The 12988-nt window shown below is 47.4% G+C and overlaps 1 long non-coding RNA gene across 1 annotated transcript; it reads right to left on the minus strand.

Annotated features, from left to right (window-relative positions):
* Positions 1–3930: 3930 nt before the first annotated feature.
* On the minus strand, positions 3931–10172 carry LOC110309769 (uncharacterized). Its single transcript, XR_002379739.3, has 4 exons — positions 9763–10172; positions 7223–7302; positions 5706–5831; positions 3931–4460 (listed from the first exon to the last, which is right to left on the minus strand). It is a non-coding gene; the product is annotated as an uncharacterized LOC110309769 (long non-coding RNA).
* Positions 10173–12988: the final 2816 nt, after the last annotated feature.

Consider the following 12988-nt stretch of genomic DNA (forward strand, 5'->3'; position numbering starts at 1 on the left):
AATGACCAAAGCAGAAGGCCCTGCCCTGCTGCCCTGAGTCAGGAAGCACAGCCCTAGAAGCAAGCATGGGTCACCATGGAGCATTTTAGAATCTTCTGCCTGGGATGCTAAGGAGGAAATGAGTATCCCGAGGTCCGTGGCTTCTGACGAACACTTTAAACTATGCAGTGGGTGAGCCATCGGGGGTGGTGGAACTTTCGGGAGTCGGAGATCCGTACTACAAAGTGGCAAACCATTCGGTAGAACTCTGGTCTGTGGTGATGGAGCCTGCCAGCCGGGCGCTTTGAAAACGTGCACCACTGAGAGGCCTTTCGGTGGTAAAAAGTAGACCACAATGTTACATCTCCTGTTTCGGAGAAGATAGAGCAGGGTACTGCTGCTCTGTAAGTAGAAAGAAGAGAGAATAAATAGTGCAAGAAACTTGGGGCTGTCCAGTGTTGGACCAGCCCATTGCTTCTGGATACCACCCTGAGGGCAGTAAATACTGAAGTATTACCCAGTGTCGTGGGGGCCAAGATGACCAGTGTTCTCCCTTTAGCAAAGAGCAGGTTCGAAGTGTTTGGCTCCTGGGGTGTGTCTTTGTTTTAGATCAGTGGTTCTCAGCCTGTGGGTACCGATCCTCAGGGGTTGTATATCAGGTCTGCCGCATATCAGACATTTACATTATGATTCATAACAGTAGCAAAGTTATGCTTATGAAGTAGCAACTAGATAATCTTAGGGCTTGGGATTATCACAACACGAGGAACTGTGTTCAGGTGTCACACCATTAGGAAGGTTGAGAGCCACTGTTTCAGATGATGTCTTTCTGATGGTCCCTGTGCCCCTAATGGTTAGGAAGAGGACGAAATGAATGAAAACTGGGCATGTACAGAAGTTTACCCAGTGCGTTGACTATAAAGGGAGAAAGGAGATGCCCACTGGTTTTTCCAAGGAGTTTCATTGTCGAGGAAGACAAGCCAATCCAGACTTAAATATTGTCACAGCAAAACCTTTCAATGAGACTGGGTCTCATGTACTCAGACTTATGAGTATATTAAAGATGACCTTGAACTCTTTCTGCCTCCTGCCACCTGAGTGCTGAGATTATAGGCAGGTGCCAGCACACCTAGTTTATGCAGCACTGAGGATCAATCCCAGGGCTCCCTGGGTACTAAGCAAACAAGTACTCTACCAACTGAGCACAAGTACTCTACCAACTGAGCTATGTGCCCGACCCTTAAGGGAATTTTGAGTTTGACTCGGAAGAAACGAAAATAACACATGAGAAGAGTAATCTTTGGCATAGTTATCAAAATCCTTGCCTCCCTATGTGGTGGGGATGAAATATTTTTCTAATCGTTTAGAAAAATATTATGCAGCGAGAATTGCCTGGATAAAGTCATAATGTGTAATTCAGTTTGGGAAATACCACAATCAGCTGTCAGTCTGGGGGTCCTTGGATCATCTCGAGACCGGTGGCCAGATCTGCCTTTCAGATATGCTCTTATTAACGTGAATTTGTGGCATTCCTCCTGTCTTGAGTCTAATTCTCTCTGACAGTCCCCAGCCCCTGCCAAGTCAGGAGTACTGTTCCCTTGGACCAGGCCTGAGAATTCAGCCACCACAGCCCTCCACTCTTGCTAAGGCACGGTGGCAGCCTCCACCATCAACCGTTGTTACTTGCCACTCACTCATCCAGTCAGTACCTGCTACAGACAGGCATTTGAAATTGTATTCTAAAAGCCTAATTATACCAGCTAATTATTTTTTTATTAAAAATAAATAAATAAAAATTATTTTGAGGTGGAGTGCATGCTATTCCTACGTTTGGTGGTCAGAGAACAACAGTGGGGGTTGGTCCCCTCCTGCTGTGTGGGAATAGAGTTTATTACTCAGGTCATCGGGCTTGGCAACGAGAACCTTTGCCCAACTGAGTCATCTCATCAGCCCTAATAGCTGCTCCTTAAAATTTTGTGGCTGAATCATATAATGGTTCATATGATTTGACCTCTTAAAGAAGAAAACTTAGATCCTGTTGTTGTGACTATCGGGCGGGCTTTTGGTTTGCTGCTTTGGTCTAAGCACTTGGAGCTGAGCAGGACTGGATGCTCAGAAGTCAAGGTTGGGAAAGCAGAGGAGGGAGACTTACAGGATCCACAGACGGAGATATCAGAAGGCAATGGCCTGTGATCCCAAAAGCAAATCCGAACTTTGAAGTTCTCCTGGTAGCGCCTACATGCAGGTGACAACTCCCAAAGCTAATGCCCTGGAGACTGTGCTCTAGGCTGGGCAGAGGACAGGATGGGATTGGATGAGCCAGTACTGCACAGATCCAGGAAGTGGGGCTGCATGGGTGCCTAGGACGACAGTGTGTGATTTGTCTCAAAGGCTCTTCGGGGCCAGCACACAGGGACACACAACAGGACCAAGAGTAGGAGAGCTACCGAGCTCCACCCTGTCCTCTGCCTTGAAAAGGGACAACTCTCAGAGGGGTGGCGTCACTTATGCATGCTCATGTGCTCACAGGCAGCTCTAAACCAACTTGGATTAAAGAGAAGCGTTGAAGAGAGGAGAAGCACACGTTAAAGAGAAGCATTGAAGAGAGGAGAAGCACAGGCTCACTTGGTCCTTCCTCCACTGCCTTATTTTAGCTCAGGATAGCTTTTAGGTACTTGGTCAGCAATGTGGGTATGGCTTGGTACTCCTGTCAAACAACTTCTTTGTCACTGACATGTGATAGCTGTTGTGAATTATGAGACCAGGGGACATGGAGGGGCGATGGGATCCTTGGGGCCTGGGTGTTGGACATTGAGGATCATGAAGAGCTTCTGAAAGAGGCCACGAGTGGAAAGATGGCAGGGGAACTAAGCAGAAGGGGACATTGTCTGTGGCAGAGTAGAGGGGGGTGGGGTAGCGTGAACACGGAGTTGGCCTGAGAAGGAAATGCCCCGTCGGGGAGGATTTGGGAGTGTGAGAGCAAGGTCTCAAAATCAAGTTCCGCATAGGCGGAGAGGAGAGAGAGGCCTTGGAGAAAGAGTAGCAGTTTTGCTCCTGGGAGCTGCAAATCTGTCTATGGAGAAGAATCTGTTTGCTAAGAATTGGAGGAAAGGGAGCCGGGAGTGGATGAGCTGGGGTCTGGGTTGAAGGGGGGGCTCGTTCCTCTTCACTAGACAACCCAGAAGGCTCAAGATCCCAGAGGCAAGTCAGACTCGGGTGAATAACGACAATTGGAAGTGACAGAGCAAAAATCTGCAGGGGAGGGGCAGGAGAGAGAGAGCGAGAGGGGGGAAGGGATTAACTTCCTCTGGGAATGATGGGGGGGGTGTAGGCTGCAGAGGAATGTGGAGGATTTTGACAGAAGGGGTTGGGAGTCACAGAGTGATGGGAAACTCTGGGGGTTCGGAAACATTAATTATTCTGATAGACTGTACACCTTAGGGAGGGAGTGTCCGTGGATTTCAAAGCAATGAGCAGCTAGCTGAATTTGAGTTTTCCCTGATTTTTCAGAATGGAGGTTCCTTCCTTTCAGCTGAGAGAGTCGGACAGGTTGCCGAGTGCGCTATGCTTCAGCAGTTTGTAGATAGATACTAAAGTGTCAGTTGAATGTCTGGGGAAGGGAACTGAAGGGCCACTACCAAGACTTGTTTAAAAAATAAAAAATCTGGGCACCCAAAACAGAAAACTTTCACCCACAAAACCCCAAACTTAGGTTTCTTAGCCAAGGCTCCTTTTTTTTTTTTTTTTTTTTTTTTTGCTGTGGCCCCGCCCCCTGGTGTCTATGAAACCCACATAACTTCTTCAAATTTTCTAGGTAAAGAGACGACACAGAGGACTAAAAGAGAACTTTTGTTCTGAAATACAGTTAGCACAATATTTTAAGAAATAAAGTTTATGGTTCTAGGAATCCTTGTTTATTAACACACTAAATAACAAGGTCTAGGAGCAGGTTTCAATAATGACTGTAATTTTGAAGCAGTAATGGGTTTAATGACATTTTCAACCACCTGACACAACTGTCACCGATCTGAAAATAGTGATGTTGTTCCCAGAGACCACTGGAGATGTGGTTGTGGCAATGTATGGTGCTGAAGGAGACACTGGCAAAGATCAATGTAACCGAGACGTTTTTTTTTTTCCCCCATCCACATTGATGCAGCTGCTGAGTTCCAGAGTTGGTGATGAGCCAGGCTGACCATCTTCAGCATCCTTGGCAGCTGTCATTTTGAAGGTCACAGGTGGTCATGAGGAAGAGGCACCCTTGAGATGGGGCCCCTGGGAGCTTGCCACAGGAAGCATTGAGCCTGGGGCTCACTGAGGAAGCTAGGCTGACCAGCCAGCTATCCCAGGGATCTTCCGTTTCCTCCTCCCCGCAGTGGGATTCTAAGCATGCACCTGGCATTTTCTTCTGGGTTCTAAGGATTATATTCATGTCTTCATGGCTGTACTGACTGAGCTATCTCCCGGGCTCCCAGTCAGTGCTTTAAAAAACAAAAACAACAAAAAAAAAAACAACAACAATGAAGTAAACAGAAAACCAAAGACGTCACTCACAATATAATTGCAAAACCTACACAACCAAATGCTACTGGGATCCAAAAGAGAACCAGAATACCAGAGCATACCAGAAAACTTGACGTGTGTTGGGACCAATGCCCGCAGCACTGCGAACACTGCCTCTCTCCTTACAGGGATTCATGCACTGTCACCTTCTGCTCCTCTGACGTTCTGGCAGAGAGCAGGCATTGTGTGACAGTCTAGAAGAAGAGGAGCAGCATGGAGAGGAAAAAGAGGAAGAAAGGAAGGGAAGGCAGGTGGACAGGACAGAAGAGGAAAGAAAGGGAAATAAAGAAGGGACTAGAGGGGAGGGAGAGAAGAAGGTGAGGGAGAGCTGGGGTGGGAGAGAAGGAGGGGGAGGGAGGAGAGAAGACAAGGAACAGGAAAGGTGCCACAAGAGAAGGGAATGTCTGGGTGTGATAGGATTCTTCCCTGGTTGACAGCAGCAAGTCTGGGTGTCCATGCAGAGAGCTCCCTCTCCCAGTTTGCAAGGACACTCATCCCAGGCTTCCATTGTGGCTGGATGAGGAGTTTTTCCTGCCTTCAGACCACCCCAAATACCTTCCTCTCCACCCCGTGGAGGTTTGAATGAGAATGGCTCCAGCGTAATTGAATGCTTACTCATCAGGGAGTGGCATTACCTGGGAAGAGATAGGAGGCGTGACCTTGTTGGTGTGGCCTTATTGAAGGAAATGTCCCTGGGAATGGGTCACTGAAGTTTCAAAAGCCAGACCCTGGCCAGGGTCTTTCTCTTCCTGCCGCCCTCCCTCAGAACTGGCTGAAGAACACTAGCTACTTCTCTAGCTGCGTGCCGCCATGTTCCCTGTCATGGGGTTAAAGGGACTGAATCTCTGAAACGGTAAGCAGGCCTGAACTAAATGCTTTCTTTTATAAGCACTGCCGTGGCCACCGTGTCTCTTCACAGCGATGGAACACCAAGACAACCTCCTTCACTCCGGGAGAGGCAAGGGTGGTAGGCTTTGAAGTGTTTGTCAGGGTCCAGACAACTCCAGGCAAGGAGCGCAGGGGCACCGCTGATAAGACCTTAGCCCTCTGGAGTCTCCTAACCTGCTAACGTCAGATGTCTGGAATTCCTGATGTGGTACTTTGCTCGCATGAGAAACCGCTCCCAGAGATTGTTTGCATCTTAAGAAGAAACATTTTAGTACCTTCATCCTCTGCTCCACAAATATTTACTAAGCATCTTCATCGGAGACAGTAAATGGCTTGTGGCTCCTTGTACCCTTAGGACGCCTGTGCTCCATTGTCAAAAAGCAGATTCCAGCTGTTTTCCTCTGTGTGGTTAAAGGGAGGTCCTTAGATAAAGTAGATGGATTGTGAGAGGAGGAATCTATGTCTCAGCTCAGTGGATGCTGCTCTGGGGTGATGCCCAAATGGAAGGACCCCAGAGGGACTATGGTGGGCACAGTAGTAAAGGCCATGGGCTCTGCAGGAGTGACCTGGGCTCACAGACATGGGACAGATCAGTAGGCTTTCAAGCCTGTGTTAAGACTCTTCAGAGAAACACCCAATAGAAGATACTCAGAGGTGATTTATAATGGAAACTGGCCACACAATTAGGGATGCCAGAGTTCTCCACCATCTTCTATCTAGAGAACAGGGAGAGTTGGTGATTCTCACCGAGTTCCCAGACGCAGGAACTACAAGCCCCAGGTTGGGACAGGGTGGATATGTCCCTCAAGGACAGAGCAAACTACTTGTTTCCACCATGTCTTTGTTCTGTTCAGACCCTCAGTGGACTGGATGGTACCACCAGGTTTATCAGCCAGATGCTGAGCTCTTTCCAGAAACTACTCAGAGACACGCCCAGGACCAACTCTTCATCAGTTCTCTGGCTATCTTCTAGCTCAGTCCAGTTGACACGTGAGATTAACTATCACACCTTCACCTGTATCTAAAGAGTTCTTTTGGGGGCTGGGGGTTGGTCCAAGCAAGCATGATGATCTGAGCTCAAGCCCCAGCACCCATGTCACAAGCTGGGCGTGGTGATGCATGCATTGGGGAGGCAGAGACAGAGAGACTCCAGAGGCCCACCAGCCAGCCAGCTAGCCTAGCTGAATTAGTGAGCCCAGGACCCTGGGAGAGACCTTGTCTCAAAAAGTAAGGTAGACAGTTTCTAAGGACCAACACCTGAAGTTGAACTCTGGCCTCCACACACATAAGAATGTGTCTTTATATACATACACATATACATGTACACACAGGAACAGACATGCACATTCTCTCTTTCTCTCTCTCTCCCCACACATGCCCACACCACATCACAGGCACATAGACATATAGACATACAGACACACACACACACACACACACTCCTCTTATGTAACTACTCTATAGTCTGTGTAGCCCTGACCACCCTCAGACAATTTCTGCTGCCTGGAAGAAGACAGGAAAGCAAACAACTGTAAGTGGAATGCAGTGAGGAGAGCTGGAGCCAAGAAGGCCACAGCAGCTAAACTGAGGGGCTGGGGAGAGGGCAGAGGTCTGCGCAGAAGGAAGAGTGTAAGAGCAGAGCCCTGTAAAATAGCGCTGCTGAGTTTGGGAACAGGGTCCTGCGGCCAAAACTGGTCACCGCAGGAATCCAGTAGCAGGGCAGGCAACAGGCTCTGAGGGCCACCAAAAGAGCTGACAGACAGACAGACAGACAGCATTTGCTCAGACTCACCTTTAGAAGTCCTGTGTTGATAAGGTGGGCCAGGTGGAGTGAAGACAAGGGTTTCAGTAGGAAGCCATACCTGACTGACACTGTAGTACAGAAAACTGGGAGATTAGCTATGTGAGGTTGTGGCCTGTCTGAAAGGAAGGAGCAGCCCTGAGATTTGAGGGGTAATGGGCCTAGGTAGGATGTGAAGGTAAAGAAGGGAGCCAGGATGACTGTGTTCTACCAGGCAAGCTGAGCGTGGATGGGGGAGGATGAGGCTTGGGATTGAGATGGTTCTGGGAAAGCCCTGGGGGAGCCCAGTGGACACTGGGATTGGGGGTTGAAGCTCAGGAGGGAGGTCAGACCAATTCTGAGTCAGGGTCAAACTTAAAAGATTCTGTTGTCACGTGAAAGGGACCCACTGTAGAGCTAGAGGCAGGCAGAGGGGCCATTCTTGTGCAAGTTCCTACAGCGCTGGGGAATTGGTTTTCTTTCATCATGTCTGTTTCTTCCACTGTCAAAGGTAGATGGCTGATGCTTGTGGTGAAGGTCACACCGGATGGTGCATGAGGAAGCTCAAGGAAGGTTAGCTGCTGACTGGAACTCTTCACAGCTGAAGGTTGTGATGGCTGGAGTGGCCCAGGAGTAGGCAGCCGGAGTAGGGAGAAGCCTGGGACACCTGGGACACCTGGGACCGTGAGCAAGTAAGATGCTCTCTCTCTCCTGGGGCTTGGGGTATAGTCAGTTGGTGGAGTGTTTGCCTAGCATACTTGGTGCCCAGGGTTTGATCTCCAACATCACATAAAACACAACTATGATCTAGCTTTTGGGAAGGAAGTGGAAGTAGGAAGATGAGAAGTTTCAGGCCACTCTCAGCTACACAGCAAGTTTGAGGCCAGGCTGGGCTGCAAGAGACCCTGTCTCTCAACAACAACAACAACAACTTTAAAATAATTAAATAAAAAGAGTGTTCTCTCAGTTTACTACTGAGCCAAACTGATGACTAAAAGACTGTAGCTCAAAATCTTTTAAAAATAAATTCTCACCTCTTCTATTGAAATACATTCAATAGCTTAGTTTTAGAAGCAAGCCAAATGAAATATACTCTCTGCACTTTTAGATGAACGGAGCCACACTCTAAGCACCACAGGGTATGTTTCCAAGGGATGTGGCAACCTCCACTGAGAGAGGACCTTTCTGGTAATCAGCTGTGTGACTTTGAAGAGCCACCAGCTCCGAGCCTGCGCTAAGCTCTCTGTAATGTTGATTTTCTGACTAGATGGAAATCTAGCTCGAAAGCCTGTTTCCAAGTATTTGGTTGGACTTGAGAGAGCAATGAGGGCTCTGGTTGTAAGGGATGTCTGTATGCCAGCAGAGAAGGTTCCATCCGCAGCAGGCCCAGAGCCTGCACAGTCAGGGCTGGAGGTAGGGCAGAACAAAGGTGCTCTGTCCAGGAGTTGGGGGCCTGGGTTCTGTTTCTAACTGGTTCTGAGAGTTCATGGGTGGTCCCAAGCTCCATGACCACAATGGACACCTGCACTAGTGGTTACCCTCATGTTTACAATAGACTGGGGAGAGAGGAGTTGAACAACGTTTCATAATGAATGAGATGTCTTTTTAAAAAAGACAAGTTAGTAGATTTCTGTTAACCTTGGTTTCTTCCACAAAACAGGGTTCTGAATGTGTGTCTCGGGGTCTATGAGAGTAAATATGCTAAAGTATCATCTATTATGCTATATAACACACATACTATACATACACAAATACATACATATACTGGGGCATAAAGAGATATTCAGAGCACAGCACGAGTCATTGGGGAAGGGGATAAAATGAGAACAGAAGGGATCATGAGTCTCCTACGTACATACCCAGTCTCACAATGGCTGCTAGGCCAGTGGCTTCCAAATGGTCAGTGAAAGAAGAAAATAAAATCCACTTGGGCTATCCTTTCTGGCTTAAAATTTGTCAATGGCTTACTTAACTATAGCAAACGCCTTCCTCCTCACAGGTTCTTTCTCAAAGCCCCTCACACAGACCCTCATCCTCTGGATCATGGAGAACTGAAGGAAAGCTCTTCCCTGCTGAGACAACTGTTTCTCTGCTCAATTCACCCAACCTTTTCCTTAGGGAGCTTCCTGTGGTCCAAGGTGGGCTGACCAGCATCACTCTGTGGAAGTGTCCTGTGGGGTTCATCTCCTTTCAAACTGTGGGTCCTCCATCTCTCCAGCCTCTGCTTCCTCTCACCCATCATGCTCCACGCAGAAGACAGAACCCCATCCTGCCTGCTGAAGAGGCAGGGTGCGAGGAGTAGATCTGAGAGCTTGCTGTCTGGAGATCTGTTGGGTCTCCCCCCCCCCCCCCGCCCCAATGCGTCTTCAAAGAGGACACAGCACCCAGTAGCAGCCAGGTGTTGGATTGAGTAAATGGTGACCCAAGAGAAACCAAAACGGTGGCTACTAAGGCAGGGCTCCCTGGAGAAAACCTCTGGAGAGGTAGAAGACGAGGTGGGAATCCACTGATGAGAAAAACAGTGAGCTCTAGGTCAATTACTGACAATTTACCTAGGGCAGATGAGGAGATGTTGTCTATTGCGGCTTCACATAACACTCATAAAAACTAGTGATATTGTTGGAAGCAAGTTGAGCCCTGAAAAGAGAAAGCTGAAGGTGGCACAGATCTGTGACATCCAGACACATTCTCCGGGGGAAAGGTTACAAAGTTACTGGGCTAGTGACTAATCATGAGTCATCCCCAGAGTAAACAGATAACAGGCAAGAAGGTTACATGGTGACAATTCAGAGACCACTGAACTGTGAAGATTGTGTGGGGTCTCTCAGGCTAAGCACTTTCAGAATGCCGGGAAGCCATGGTAACCCTCACAAACATTCCACAGGCAGTGATTGTGACCGCCAGTCTCTCTTCCCCCACTCCCAGATTGGAATGTACTTTGAAACAGTGGGACCATGTTCTCTTCTTAACTCTTCCCATCCTCTGTTCCAGAGTCTTCAACAACTCCTTTCTTGAGTTCACAGGATTACCTGGGACTTAGGACGTCATGGTCCACTTCATGATGAAACTCTGAATTGGAGGTCCTCTAAAAAGAGTTATTCACTTGTGGCTACATCTCCAAGTCTGTTAAAGGGGAATCCCGAGCCTACATGAAAAGAGATTTATAGTACAGAAAACTGTGCATTTAACTCCTCACCCCATAACTATGGCTTCCTTACCCACAGACCCAATCAACCAATACAACAGAATGTATTTGGACAAAGCATTGCAGCCACAGTGAACATGTATAATTTTTTTTTTTTTTTTTGGTCATGATCCCATAAACGATGAAGTATAACAACAGAATAGTATTTGCACCGTGTGAAGCTTGATAGGGTCTAGATATCCTTTAGCACATGTGAGAAGATGTAATGAATCATAAGAAAACACTAAGCCATTTTATGTAAGAGACTTAAGCAGCTATGGACTCTGCTATCTACTGGAGCAGGGGTTCCTGGAACTAATCTCCAGGAAGGTGCGGGATAATTAAACTGCACATGAGTCAGGATTGGGAAATGCTTGGTTAGGAAATCCTTAGAGCCTCCCAGCTATGTTCACGAACATGTATCATGGTGCCTTTCTTTGGGCTGGCTCAGATGGAGTTCCATTGTGTACCTCTTTATCTTCCTAGAGAAATGGGGGAGCTGAGTATATGCTTTCAGGGGGACTAAGGAGAATGAGACCCTCTGCATGTCCCAAACATTCACTCCCAAGCCAACCCTTGCTACTCGTTCTACACTCTTTCTTCATTCACTTTGCTGAGTTCTGATACCCATGTGTCTCCCACAAGCTTCTATTCCATCTGGGACTTGTACCCTTCCAATCTTGTTCACAGAACTCTCAGGCCAAACTTTCTGAAGATCATATGTGTATCACCCCCGGGTGTGATTCTTAACACACATCTGTATGGTTACCACCTGGCTCAAAAGACTTTCATGATCTGACCTAGGCCCATGGTTATAGCCTAGCTTAGTGACATTTGTCCTCCCTCAAGTATCTTAGGCTCTCGGCAGGACACATACCCCGCCAAGTCCTTTCTCATTTCCATCTTACCACACCCACACTTTCCTCTACATGGGGAGCTAGGACAGACACTCAAACTCACTCAGAAGGAGACCATATTAACCCATACACAGTAAATGCCAGCTCTAGTTTCAACTCTGAGGCTTTGTCCCCAGGATGAACTACCGGGGATTGGTGAGATCTTTTGGGGACTACTGGGAGGTCCTTATGTCATTGAAGCTATGTCATTGAAGGAGATCATAGGAACCTAGTCCTCCAGCCTCCTGACCATCAGGTGGGCAGATTAGCTCTGCTTCCTGCTTCAGTCATCATGCATTGCTTTACCCCAGGCACAAAGCACAGGTGCCAATCAATCATGCAATAGAAACTCTAAAACCCTGAGCCATAAAGAGAGCTCTTCTCTCTTCAAGGTGGTTATCCCAGGTCTTGTAACAGAAAGGTAACACAAGACTCAAACACAAAGTAGCTCAGCGTGTAAAACACATCCCAGCCAGAGGCACCTCTATCCTGCCCTGAGTTTCCCTTAGGAAACCATGTGTGAAGCTTTTTTCCAGAGACGGGAGATAGTAGTTGTAACTTTACATTCTCTTAGTGTCCTGTATTGGTGACAGTCTCTGTTGTGTGTCTTCCCACACAGGCTGGGCTCTGAATGTGGCTTTCTTCACTTGTCCTCTCTAGTCTTTTCCTGCTCATCACATTCTGGGGGTGGCTCTGTGTTTGTAGGCTTTCCCACCCTGCCCTTTGCTCTCCTCACATTAAACAGTCAGAGTAAACCACTGGCTTCCGCCAGTCTCCTCGCTGAACACTGGCTTTTATTCCACTTTATCATCCCAGGACCTAGCTCAGTGCCTCCTATATCACAGGCATTCCATAAATTAGGGAAATAGGGAATGATTAAGCATTGGCTGGATATGTTTTAAAAAATACGATATGAAAGATGAGGCATAGTAAGTACTATATGAAAAATGAACTGGGAAACTTTCAAAAAATTTTGACTAAGACTCACAGTAAGAGATATCATACTGCAATGTAACACACACACACACACACACACACAGGTTGAGAAGCTGAGGAGAAAGGGCTTATCTTTGCTATGTGAGATACAGTGTAATTTTTTTTAATTTAATTTTGCTCCATTTCAGTTTTCAATTAACTTCTCATTATAGAGTGTTAAAATGATTTCATAGCTTACAAGCCAATTCAACCTACAGTTTAGAAAGCATTGGCTTGGACGCCTTTGTGAGTCCCCCCATCAGAGAGAACTCACCAGCCCAGCCTCATTAGTAGCATCTTAATGGTGATGCGTTTAATGAGAGTTGGTGTCATTGCCAAAAACAAAACATAACACAACAAACCAAAACAAACATCAGCCACAGATGCGATTGCTATCCTAAGGGTTTCATAGGTGTACGCAGTGCTAGCCTTTTCTTTTTAAAGGTTCAGCCTGATTTAGGAATGATCTAATTTTAGACCTTACAAAGCAAGCTGCTAATATGAGCGGTTTTTGGAGTTCCTGCTCATCAGAGTTTGTGCCTGGAAACCCTAGGTCTCTGTGTTGGCCAGGTACAGTGGGCTCCAGCAAGCCTGGAGAAGCCAGCTCATCATGGATGCTTGCCTGGGACTTGCTCGCTGTGCCCCACTGTCACAGCAGCCCCTCCTTGCCAATGCCTGGTTTTGTTTGCTTGACCAGCAGAGAACATGGGTCTGTCTGCCTGC

The sequence above is a fragment of the Mus caroli genome, unplaced genomic scaffold (genome assembly GCF_978045245.1).
Source record: "Mus caroli unplaced genomic scaffold, Mus_caroli_1 scaffold_12, whole genome shotgun sequence".
NCBI lineage: Eukaryota > Metazoa > Chordata > Mammalia > Rodentia > Muridae > Mus > Mus caroli.